This window comes from Gigantopelta aegis, chromosome 3 (genome assembly GCF_016097555.1).
Source record: "Gigantopelta aegis isolate Gae_Host chromosome 3, Gae_host_genome, whole genome shotgun sequence".
NCBI lineage: Eukaryota > Metazoa > Mollusca > Gastropoda > Neomphalida > Peltospiridae > Gigantopelta > Gigantopelta aegis.
In genome coordinates, this window is record NC_054701.1 from 70478240 (window position 1) to 70491555 (window position 13316).

Genomic DNA, 13316 nt, shown 5'->3' on the forward strand with positions numbered 1-13316 from the left:
ATTTAAATAATTAATAAATTGAAGATATTATTAAAAACAACAAATACATGTACATTTAATAAAATATGGTTCTATAAAGCATTATTAAATCTCTGTTAATGTATATCAAGGCACATTCATTGTCCATCTAATCATTCTATGATTGGTATTAGTGTGGTAACTACTTCCGTCCGGCACATTTACCACATACCATAAAACAGACGGTTTGGTTACAGGAAAATAATCCTTCAGGTGAATGACATAAGGCTTATTTATCAAAAGCTTTACACATCTACAGATTTAGCAGACATTGGTAACTGGGACATCATGAGACACTGTCGGCTGGCGACGAGATCAAGGATGCTAAGTGTCTGCGTGGGTTCTGTCAGCCTTACACATCTGCATATTTAGCAGACATTGGTAACTGGGACATCATGAGACACTGTCGGCTGGCGACGAGATCAAGGATGCTAAGTGTCTGCGTGTGTTCTGTCAGCCTTACACATCTACAGATTTAGCAGACATTGGTAACTGGGACATCATGAGACACTGTCGGCTGGCGACGAGATCAAGGATGCTAAGTGTCTGCGTGTGTTCTGTCAGCCTTACACATCTACATATTTAGCAGACATTGGTAACTGGGACATCATGAGACACTGTCGGCTGGCGACGAGATCAAGGATGCTAAGTGTCTGCGTGTGTTCTGTCAGCCTGCTATGGCATCTTTGATTATGTAATGTCGTTGTAAAGGTGTTTTTAGAAAAAGCAAAAAAAAGAAATGTTTTATTTAACGACGCACTCAATACATTTTATTTACGGGTATATGGCGCCGGACATATGGTTAAGGACCACATAGATATTGAGAGAGGAAACCCGCTGTCGCCACTTCATGGGCTACTCTTTTCGATTAGCAGCAAGGGATCTTTTATATGCACCATCCCACAGACAGGGTAGTACATATCACGGCCTTTGATATATCAGTCGTGGAGCACTGACTGGAACAAGAAATAGCTCAAAGGGCCCACCAACGGGGATCGATCCCAGACCAACCGCGCATCGAGCGAGCGCTTTATCACTGGGCTACGTCCTGCCCTCGTATTTTTAGAAGTCGCATGCACTTTTGTTCCTAGTTTGCTCTGTCGGTGTCGGAAGGTATGAATTCCGGTGTAAGGACTCAGACAGGATAGCACATATCACAGCCTTTGATATACTAGTCGGTACGCTGGCTGAAACGACTGTTACGAACAATCGCCCAACGGGGATCGATCCTAGACTAACCGCGCCTGGCGTTGATTATATTGGTTAGTACACGTGATGTTTACAAATATTATACGCTGTGTTGTTTTTAAGGGAATGTTTCATTACGATGTTCATTTGCTGAAAGTAACAAATTTTATGTGCGGGCATCTACTTTTTTCCCCCACGCTGTCATTTGCCACCCGAGTATTGTAGTTTGAATATAATTGTTTTCATCACTTCTGCGTGATCGTTTTACGTAACGTATATTTTCGTTCTCCTGACCGTCGGACATAATAAACTCTTCTGCGTTAAAGATATATACTGTCCAGGGTACAATGTTTCAAAATCTTAGGTAACCAGAAGTCTGTTCACGGGGTTTTTAATTAGGTAACTGATTGTTCGGTTAAGACCTACCTATAATCCTAAAACATTTAGACTACAGTTCTCTGCTACATTGATGGTTCAAATGTATTAAAAAAAAAAAAAAAAAAAGATTTTCAATTTGACTACTGAGAGAGCACTTTTAATTTTAGAATGTAACGGTTCACCACATAACTGATTGGCGGATCACGTGATTTTAAAGTTGGTTAATCGACACGTGAACAGAACAACGGTTCTCGTGAAATAGTGTGCCCTGCTGTCTCTTCAATATCTAAGACTCTTTTTCATTTCTTTTTGAAAGCAACAAGACCCATTTTTACCCCACCCCCTTTTTTTTTTCATTTATGAGAAATGGTTAATGCGTAAAATGCCATTTCTCAAATCCATGTAACCAAAACAGCACCTAACCAAACAGTATACTTGCAGAATTGTAATTCCTCTGAAATCGAACCCCCAATCTGCATAATTCTGGATCGCTATTGACCTAGAAAAAAAAGCCTATACATTCCGTCTGGCATCCTGCTTGTAAAGAGAAAATCCGCATTTGTGTCTTGAATATGTGGATGTGAATCGCTAAATAAAATCAGCTTAGCAGGAGTTGAATCAGTGCTGCCAGTGATACGGTTTATTTATTTATTTATTTTGCCTTTTCGAGCCAAGTAATTTTCAAGCTCTCTATTCTGAGCACGGAGCTCAAGGACCTGAGGTGAATGGCATAATAAGATATCATACAGTTTATTAGGTTTAGTTAGTGTGAGAGGTAATTCTCTATATCGTCCACCCCCACCAATGTTAAGGGGACTGTCCAGAGTGAACAGATTTTTCGACGACTATAAAGTTTGTTTTTGTTTAACGATACCACTGGAGCACATTGATTTATTAATCATCGGCTATTGGATGTCAAACAGTTGGTAATTTTGTCATAGAGTCTTAGAGAGGAAACCCGCTACATTTTCTTGACGACTATAATTACATATTAAATATATTTTTATGCAGTAAATATCAGCGTCTATATAATAAACGTGTTTCTAATCGTCTTGTTCTAGTTCAAACTTCATTTTATTTTCTAATATGTATTTTTTTCGTACGTACGGAATTATTGAGAGACGAAGCCCAGTTTGGGGTACTTACAAGTATTAGGACGATCAGAAACACATTATATATACACACACTGATACTCTCAACAAGAATCTGTATTTATTACAAATTTACAATGACATCAAACTCAAAACAGTCCATTTTTATATCTAAACGATGGGGCAGGTCGCAGCTCAGTGGTAAAGTGCTCATCTCATGCTAATGCGCGGTCAATCTGAGATCGATTCACGTCGGTGGACCTAATGGGCTATTTTTTGTTCCAGCCACCTGCACCAGAACTATCAGCTATCTTGTCTGTGGGATGATGCATATGAAATATCACTTGCTAGTAATGGAAAAATGTAACGGGTTTCCTCTCTAAGACTTTATGTCAGAATTACCAAATGTTTGAAATCCAATAGTTGATGATTAATAAATCAATGTGCTCTAGTGGTGTCGTTAAAGAAGACAAACTTTGACAGATTTTATCTAAAAAGTTATCAGCCGATTTAAATGATTAAGCATCTAGCAAGATGTCTAGATATGGAGGTGGCCTTTTTGAGGAAAAACACCGTTTTAAAAACGCCCATATTCTCAAAATGTTGCATTTAAGGTGTTCGTATGATGCCAAACGTCTGTTTATAACTTTTTACTATGTTTAAAAAACCCCAACAACATTGTTTTTTTTAGAAAACAATTTTAAACTTCGTTGCCCAAAAAGTTGTTATGAATCTTTCATAACTGACTTCACCAAAATGTTGACAATGATTAACCTTATTCCTTACAATGTAAATTTTATATTTTACTAATTTTCGTGTAGGTGCACGCCCATTTTTCCCGAAAGCCTAAATGCCACTGTTTAAATCAAGGTCTGTTATAGAAGGATTTTAGCAGTATGAAACTTATTGACATATTATTTCCGCTAGGATAGCCAGACGTTGAAGAGTAGCAGTTTATATAACACGACTAAACAGGACTTAATATGAAACACATTCTTGACATTCGAGATTTAATATAATAATATCAATATAGCGGAAGACATACAACCTACTGAGCGAAAGTAATTTCATATCGAAATTAAGTATATTGAAAGAGTGTAGTTTGTAACATATAACAGGGTGTAGGTGTGCAATAACGATATTAAGACTCTTGGATATACGTTTTTTGTTTTTACCTAAACAGAAAGATTACGGGCACTTGAAAGCTATAAATGCATGTTCTTTTTGTGCTTATATCCATTAAGGTTCAAGTACGCTGTCCTGGGCACACACGTCAGCTATCTGGGCTGTCTGTGCAGGACAGTGAGTTGGTTGTTAACCATTAGTGATTAGTGAGAGAGAAGAGGGTGTAGTGGTCTTACACCTACCCATTGAGTCGTTATAACTCGCTCTGGGTGCGAGCCGATACGATGCCCCCGAGGCCGGTCGGCCCCAACATTTTCATATGTACAATAGAATGCATTATATCATTCGACAATACGTCCCCAAGACAAGCCGACGAAGATTATTACACGCCGCCCCCCCCCCCCCCCCCCCCCATTAGACACAAATTCATTGCATTCATTTCACACAGGATTTTTCAGTTCGAAATTGGAAGGGGGTCCACATCTTCAATACCCTCCCCCTGTATCCGCGCCTACGATCGCTAGGTACGTCCCTGTTACGTTACATATTAATTACTGACAATTTATAGTGCCTGCAGTACATTAAATGAAATAGTGCTTGCAATATTGGTGCAGATTTATTACAAAACCGACGTCTGTGAGTCCATAAACCAGCTATTAGAGGTTGTATGTGGGTATTATACACCGTACTTAGACAATCTTAACGTATTCCATTAGATACCATTTACTATCACCTGCGCCGCGGCGGAGCGTTTTCGAAATTCTTCGATGCGATAAACTGTGGAAGGTGATAAAGTACGTTCAGTATTTGTTTTGGATCATGCTCAAATAATGTAATCGAGCGATTTACTGGAGTGGTGGGTTTTTTCTGTATCTAGAAGGTGGTTCAAGGTCCAGTCGTTAATCTTTATTAACGGCGAGACCAGATGATGTTGAAATGACCGGCCTCAGTGGGGTAGTGTTGTGGTTAAGCCACTGGACATATTAAGGCTGGTAGGTACTGGGTTCGCAACCCGGTACCGCCCCCCCCCCCCCCCCGCGAGTTTTAACGACTCAGTGGGTAGGTGTAAGAACAATACTTCTCTCTCACTAACCACTAACCTCCTGTCGTGGACAGACAGACAGCCCAGTTAGCTGAGGTGCGTGTGTGTGTCCAGGATTGCGTCCATGAGTCTGAATTAGATACAAGCACGAAAATAAATATAAATGAACGAAAAAGGATAAAGTGTTTAAGAGAATGAGATAAAAAAATAATATTATCGCCACCACAGCAGCAATCAGTATTTTGCATAGGCGCCAGGAACGGCTTTTGGGTGGGGGTAGCGTGTATTGTTCTAAACTTAAGCTGATTGACCAGAATATGCATGCCCCACCCACCCCCAGCAGGTGTTCTCACTTGGTGGCATCTTCCATTGTCTTTAGTTTGTTATGCGCTAAGACTTTCACAGACTTAAGGTCTTTCATTTATGAAATCATGCACACGTATATATGAATTTTCTATGGACAGAACGTGGTTCGGCTGTAGTTGATTAATTTGAAAATAACAGCAATCGAATGGAACTGTGTCATAGGATCGATAGCACCAAAGATTACGAAGATCTGCAACGGTTCTTTGGAATGGTGACGTGTGAAAGAAACTCGATGAATTCGATTAAAAAAAATATATATATATATTATTTTATTTTGTGTGTGTGTGTGTGTGTGTGTGTGTGTGTGTCCCAACCAGTGCCCAATTTCACAGATCATCGTAAGCCTAATTTTGCTTTTAAACGTAAATCTACGACTAAGCCACACTTATTACTATTATTTCCTTAATGATGCAATTTTCTTCGTGAAATAGATGCCAAACACTTGTAAATGTATGCCCGGTATAACAGATAGTCGCAACTTACGGTTTGTAAATTTGCCCTCAGTGCTCCACGATAAGTATATCAAAGGCCGTTGTATATATAATTTTGTCTGTGGAAAACTGAATATAAAAGACACCTTATTGCTTTTTCGAGTAGCTTGTGTGGTGGCGCCGAGTTTCCTGCCCTCTCGATCCAATGTTGAAATAAGTATGCTATTAAAGTTTAACTTAAACAACGTAGTTTAAATTAGTGTTCGGTTTTCGGTCTGAAAATGGTATTGGAATATTCTGTGAAAATGACGAGCGAATATTCGAATACTAACCAAACAACAACTGACTCATCAAACTAACGTGTTAAGCAAGTTACGACAGAAAACAAATGACAATCATAATGCAGGAGTGACTTGTAGCTAACCTAGCTATATAATTATATACTGAACAGCATTGAAAACGCACCACTAAGAAATGTTTGGATATCATCAACTGGTGGTGCGTTTTCAATGCAGTTCAGTATATTATGACTTGCCGTCTAATATTACTGAATTATCGATATCGAATAATGGAAAACACTAAAACAGTATGACCGAAAACAAATATGAGCCGGTAACACATACAGGAAACCGCCAGATCAGTGCAAATGTTTTTGATTTTTTTCGGGGGGGGGGGGGGGGGGGGGGGGGGGGGTCTTGTTGTTTTTGTTTGTTTGTTTTATTGGTTTGGTTTGGTTTGGTTTGGTTTGTAGTGTTTCTGCCAGAAAGAAATTGTTGGGCATGGCACTATGGAATTGAATGCAAACATAGTCAGCAGGGGGTATGGGGGGGGGGGGGGGGGGGGGGGGGGGGGGGGGGGCTCACCCAGAAAGAAAGTGGGTTAGTTTTGGGTTAAGAAAATCATACAGTAATGATAAGAGTAATTAATTTGCCCCCCCCCCCAAAAAAACCCCTTTAAAACCCCCCCCAAAAAAAACCAACAAAAACAAAAAACGAAAAAACAACCAACCAACAAACCCCCCAAACAAAGAACAAAAAACCCCAAAACAAAACAAACAAACAAACAACAAAAAAACAAACAAAAAACAAAGTGCCAAAAAGTTAGGTATGGCGCCATACACGTTTTACCCTCTGACAGAAACCCTGTTTTGTTTTGTTTTGTTTCGCTTTGCTTTGTTGTTCTTTATTTTATTTTATTTTAATTTATTTTAATTTTTTTTTTTTTTTATGGGGGAGGCTGTTTGTTTTTTGTTTTGTTTTGTTTGTTGTTTAGTTTTGGGGTTTTTCCCCCCAGAAAATGTAGCATTCTGAGTCTCTGACAGTGCTCAGCTTTAAAGATATTTGAACGTGCTTTAAAAATGTGTGAAGGAAAAATATCAATTCATAAGTTCACTAAACTAGATTAAAAAAAACAAAAACATTCTGAGAGTACTGCTAAAGTAATGTATGTCACCTACTGGGCCCAACACATTTTCGTTCAAGGGTCATAACTCTGTCACAAAATGAGTAAATATGGCGTTGGACATATGGTTAAGGACCTCACAGAAAGGGAACCCGCGTTAACCACTCAAATGGTATCCACAGACATGATAGCACATACCACGGCCTTTGATATACCAGTTATAGTTCACTGGCTGGAACGAGAAATAGCCCAATGGGCTCACCGACAGGGGATCGATCGTAGACCGACCACGCATCAGATTAGCGCTTTACCAGTGGGCTACGTCCTGTCCACAAACACACACACACAGAGAGAGAGAGAGACAGAGAGAGAGAGAGAGAGAGACAGAGAGAGAGAGAGAGAGAGAGAGAGAGAGAGAGAGAGAGAGAGAGAGAGAGACAGACAGACAGACAAAGGTGGGAGGGGTCTGTGTAGCGGCCTCATACCCTGAATTATGCACCGGCCTGCACCATCGCAACCTGTCTACGTGTTTGCTCCATTTTGATAAATAGGTTACTACTCCATTGAAAAGTGAATGCCCGATTTCCGCAGATAGAGCAAACAAATCGCTTCCCGCCGATTCGCCAGAGAACTAGGAGAAGTGCCTCCTCTCTCTCCGCTGACACGATTCGGGATAAAATACTTGTACTGGCAGAGAGTGAGCGACACCGGCATCGACAAACAAAGAAGAGTTTCTCTCTATCTCTCTACAGTATGTCGGATAGCCGGCGTGGAGATGCTTGAACATGCGGGACGTGCATTGCCAACGCTGATGATCGGTTATTCGCCTTCAAAAACGGTTAATGGATTGTGTTTCGTTTTCGGTTTGCTTTTCTCTCTGAACGTTTTGCTACAGTTCGAATCGGAACGATGACGCCTTGTGTTGAAGGTTCGTACACATCTTGAAAGTTTGAAACCATATATTTTACAGTTACGTATCTAGCATGCTGTTTTGGGTTTATTTATTTTGTCGGTTTGGTATGTGGCGGGGGGTTTTGTGGGAGAGGGGTTGTGGTGGGGAACCGGCCTCGGTGGTGTCGTGGTTAAGTTATCAGATATCAGGCTGGTAGATGCAGAGCGAGTTTTCACGACTCAATGGGTAGGTGTAAGACCACTACACCCTCTTTTCTCTAACTAACCACTAACCAATTAATAACTAACCCACTGTCCTGGACAGACGCCCCAGATAGCTGAGAGGTGTGTCCAGGGCAGCGTGCTTAACCTTAATTGGATATAAGCACGAAAATAAGTTGAAATGAAATGAAAGAAAGAATGTTTTTATTTAACGACGCACTCAACACATTTTATTTACGGTTATATGGCGTCAGACATATGGTTAAGGACCACACATATTTTGAGAGGAAACCCGCTGTCGCCACTACATGGGCTACTCTTCCGATTAGCAGCAAGGGATCTTTTATTTGCGCTTCCCACAGGCAGGATAGCACAAACCATGGCCTTTGTTGAACCAGTTATGGATCACTGGTCGGTGCAAGTGGTTTACACCTACCCATTGAGCCTTGCGTAGCACTTACTCAGGGTTTGGAGTCGGTATCTGGATTAAAAATCCCATGCCTCGACTGGGATCCGAACCCAGTACCTACCAGCCTGTAGACCGATGGCCTGCCACGACGCCACCGAGGCCGGTAAATTAAATGAAATGTGGTGGGGAATGATTGTGCTTTTTGTGTATTAAAAAAACAGAAAAGTTTGCAGGTATTTTATTTTGTTATTATTATTTTTATTTTATTTTTTTGCCCCCCACCTATCCCCCAATTATGGCAGTTTGAGTCTTCACCGTTCTCAAAGCAGTGTATTAATACTATTATAATTATTGTGTCAGCCAGTGCGTAAACACTTGCTCGAGGAACGCTCGAGCAACTATGGTTCATAGTGTTTGACTCTCTGCCTTGGTGGGGCGGGACGGTCTGGGATCGATCCCCGTCGGTGGGCCCATTTGGGCTATTTCTCGTTTCAGCCAGTGCACCATGACTAGTATATCAAAGGCCGTGGTATGTACTATCCTGTCTAAGTAATGGTGCATATAAAAGATCCCTTGCTTCTAATCGAAAAGAGTAGCCCCATGAAGTTGTGACATCGGGTTTCCTCCCTCAATATCTGTGTGGTCCTTAACCATATGTCCGACGCCATATAACCGTAAATAAAATGTGATGAGTGCGTCGTTAAATAAAACATTTCCTTCCTCTGTCTTGATATTATTTTCCCTTTCTTATAATGCGCCACAACTGGTTTTTTATTAGGTTGAATCATACGGTGTCGACAAGCTAAAAATATACCGGAACCTGTCTATCAAAGACGATTACCATGACATACGTGATCAATAGGTGTTAAGTTTTATTATCCCCCGGCAAGTTACGTCTTCATTGTCTTCACGATGGTAGTACTATACACATCCTTATCCTCTATCGGGACGTAGCGGTCAGTCTGGGATCGATCCCCGTCGGCGGGTCCATTGGACTATTTCTCGTCCCAGCCAGTGCACCATGACGGGTATATCAAAGGTCGAGGTATGTGTTATCCTGTCTGTGGGATGGTGCATATAAAAGATCCGTCGCTACTTATGGAAAAATGTAGCGGGTTTCCTCTCGAAGACTACTGTCAAAATTACCAAATGTTTGACATCCAATAACCTTCTTGTTGTATCGTTCCGTAGCGTGGTTACGGCTTTGCGTAGTTAGACCGTGGTGTGTACTGTGTGTACGAAGTTTATTCTGTTTAACGACACCACTAGAGCACATTGATTTAGTAATCATTGGATGTCAAACATATGGTCATTTTGACACCGCCATAGAGATGAAACCCGCTACATTTTTCTGTTAGTAGCAAGAGATCTTTTATATGCACCATCCCACAAACAGGATAGCACATACCACGGCCTTTGAAAAACCAGTAATGGCATGTACTGTATGTACGACGTCAAATAACCGTAGATAAAATGTGTAGAGTGAGTCGTTATATAAAACATTTCTTCTTTCCTTAAAATATCCCTTGCAGCTTTTTCAGTATGAATGTCTTTCTATTCACCATATGCTTCACAACCCAAACGTATTATTTTAACTAGTATCTAAACCAGGTCAGATAGGGTTTCTCTGAAGCTAGTATCGTTTGAGACTAATAATATCCTTACAAACAGCTTTGTTTAGTTGACCTACTATTTCGGTACTATCTTGAGTGCTTTGTTTTTAGTGTTATACTAAACTAGAATGGCAAACCCGTGATGACTCGCATACCTGATAATAATGATGAAAAGTCAAAACATAAGTCAACCCACATAATTGCCAGACAGTTTAAAAACACAAGATTCCTTTGGCATTTTGTAATACATTCCACAATTAGAGCATATTACATATTCACAATATTTTTCCTTAGTAGCTTAAAACTGTTTCAGTTAAGTTTCATTATATTTGTTAACAACCTTTTTTGTTTTACCTTGCTATGATGTCACATGATTTATGAACAAAGATATATGTGCTGTTAATAAAAGAAAGAAAGAAAGAAATGTTTTATTTAACGACGCACTCAACACATTTTATTTACGGTTATATGGCGTCAGACATATGGTTAAGGACCACACAGATTTTGAGAGGAAACCCGCTGTCGCCACTACATGGGCTACTCTTTCCGATTAGCAGCAAGGGATCTTTTATTTGCGCTTCCCACAGGCAGGATAGCACAAACCATGGCCTTTGTTGAACCAGTTATGGATCACTGGTCAGTGCAAGTGGTTTACACCTACCCATTGAGCCTTGTGGAGCACTCACTCAGGGTTTGGAGTCGGTATCTGGATTAAAAAGCCCATGCCTCGACTGGGATCCGAACCCAGTACCTACCAGCTTGTAGACCGATGGCCTAACCACGATGCCACAGAGGCCGGTATTGTGCTGTTAATAATAATAATATAATAATAACATCACTTAATGAATATGTAGACCAAATATTAAAACAATCCATGGAAGGATTCGAAAGTTATAAGGAATTATATAAACCTCGGTTAAAAATTACCTGACATTAAAGTCAGTTAATGTTTGTTTTGTTCAGTAATCTTCGGTTACTGGATGTCAAACATTTAGTAATTCTGACACATAGTCATCAGAGGAAACCCGCTACATTTTTCCTAATGCAGTAAGGGATCTTTTATATGCACTTTCCTACAGACAGGAAAACACATACCGCGGCCTTTAACCAATTGAAGTGCACTGGTTGGGATGAGAAAACCCTCAATCAGTTGCATGGATCCGCCGAAGTTGTTCGATCCTGCGACGGAAGCAACTCAAATGATCACTCGACCGTTTGAGCTAAATCCCCCCCCCCCCCCCCCCCCCCCCCCCCCCCCACGTTGAAATCTGATGCGTAAGCTCGAGAGATGTGTGGTTGAAATATTGACTTACTGAAAGCGATACTTAAAAAGACAAGTTAAATTGAAGAAACTCTTGACTTTGCGTTGACATCACAGTTTTGGTACCGAAAGCATACTGTTGAAAGGCTTATCTGGGAAACTGCCAAATTTAAAAGCCACCTATTAAAGGATTCAACAGCTAAAGACAATTAGAACAACCTGAACCAAATGTTAAAGGAGACCGGACACCAAAAGACATGTAGTGTATAATGGATTAAGTTAGCGTCAAAGACCGCATTACTCTAACGCCCGGCTCGCTGCGAGGCACCGGTCAGCTGCGCGTCTTAGGTTTGGGGTAAAAACAGAAGTGGGCGGGATTATGCATAGATCTGAACGAAAGCGAGGCATACGTCATCGATGAGAGTTACCAAGCAATATCGGTGCGCGTGTTGTGCCTTTTAGTCGTCTTCTTTTCTTTCTTTTTTTGTCTCCAGGTTTATCGGAAATTTAATTTACAAGATAATTAGTGTTATTATATACTGTCGACGTAATTATATGATGGTTGACTGCACAGTGTTTAACTGCAACAGTAACAGCACTGCATCACAAGAAACGATTTCCAAAAAACGAAAGTTGTTTTAAAATATGGACGCATTATTGTCGTCGAACGGGCTTTGCACCAACTAAATACAGCAGGTTATGGTACATTTATAATGTGAAAATTAAAACAAGTATGTACTTAAGATATAGATTAAATAAAGTTATTGCAATTTGTTCACATACGAATATTTAAACTTCACATTTATTTACCTATAATTACCAAATTAATTTTCACCGACAGCCCATAACGACTCCATACTAACGTCTCTTGATCTAGTTGGTTTGTTAACCTTATAACAAAAACACCTTCAAAACGTGAATTATTACGTTAGTTAACAATGATTATCGTTAGTTCAGTATATTGTCATTAAAATTAAAATGCTAACACTTTGGCAGGAACAACATATGTACTGTGGCCAGAAGGAATGATGGTTAATTAGTTTTAAAGCTAATGTTGATTATTAAAGCATAATAAAATTGTACTTTTCAATGCTTTCTGTATGTCATATTAAAAATACTCTACACCAAATAATTATTTTAATACCTACCCTGGGTTTCTGCCAGAGGGCGCGGAGAGTAAACTTACATGTATGTATTAACAAATCTCAGAAATTTATGTATATATATATATATATAATGTTTAATTTTTTCGATAGATTATAGTAACATAATTGCTGTTTAAAATGTATAAAAGTGCATGAAATAAAATGTTCAATAAAAAAAAAAATTCAAACCTATAACCACCCAATATACTCCTTTGAATATATTTAGTTTTTACAGGCCCGTAGGAATGACTTGGGGGGGGGGGGGGGGGGGGGGGGGTCACTGACGGACCGGGCATAAACTCTACATCAGATTTTGGTTACAATGGCAAAAATTAATGTGATAAAGAAAAGCTCACAAGTTGGGGGCACCCCCCCCCCCCCCCCTCAGTTTCTACGGGCCTGTTTTATTATGTACCCTCAAATTACAATTAATACAATTAATCACTTTTGGCATCTAGCAATTTAAAGCAAAATTAACAATAGTTACCACATGGAATAAGCATCATATATTATTTTGTTTTACCTGTAATATATTTTCATCAGGACGTCCTTCTTGTTCCATGAATGATTAAAGAAAATAACACTGGATATATTGTAATTATTTTTATTTTATTCCAATATATAACAAATGTGTTTTATGTCAGTATGTAGAGCAAATTACCTGAAACAGTTGGTTTGAAATCATGATTACAAAATCCTAAAGATAAAAGGAACTGGCTCCTAACCTCACCCTCT

General features: G+C 39.7%; 1 protein-coding gene across 2 annotated transcripts in view; it reads left to right on the forward strand.

Annotated features, from left to right (window-relative positions):
• Window positions 1-13316, forward strand: part of LOC121368995 — a 125419-nt gene that overhangs the window by 36099 nt on the left and 76004 nt on the right. The window contains exon 3 of one of the 2 annotated variants that reach the window (XR_005957540.1): window positions 7592-7968. The exons of the other annotated variant lie outside the window; for it this stretch is intronic. The gene's annotated coding sequence lies outside the window, so the exon portion shown is untranslated. The remainder of the gene's footprint in view (window positions 1-7591; window positions 7969-13316) is intronic. 2 annotated transcript variants of the gene reach the window in all.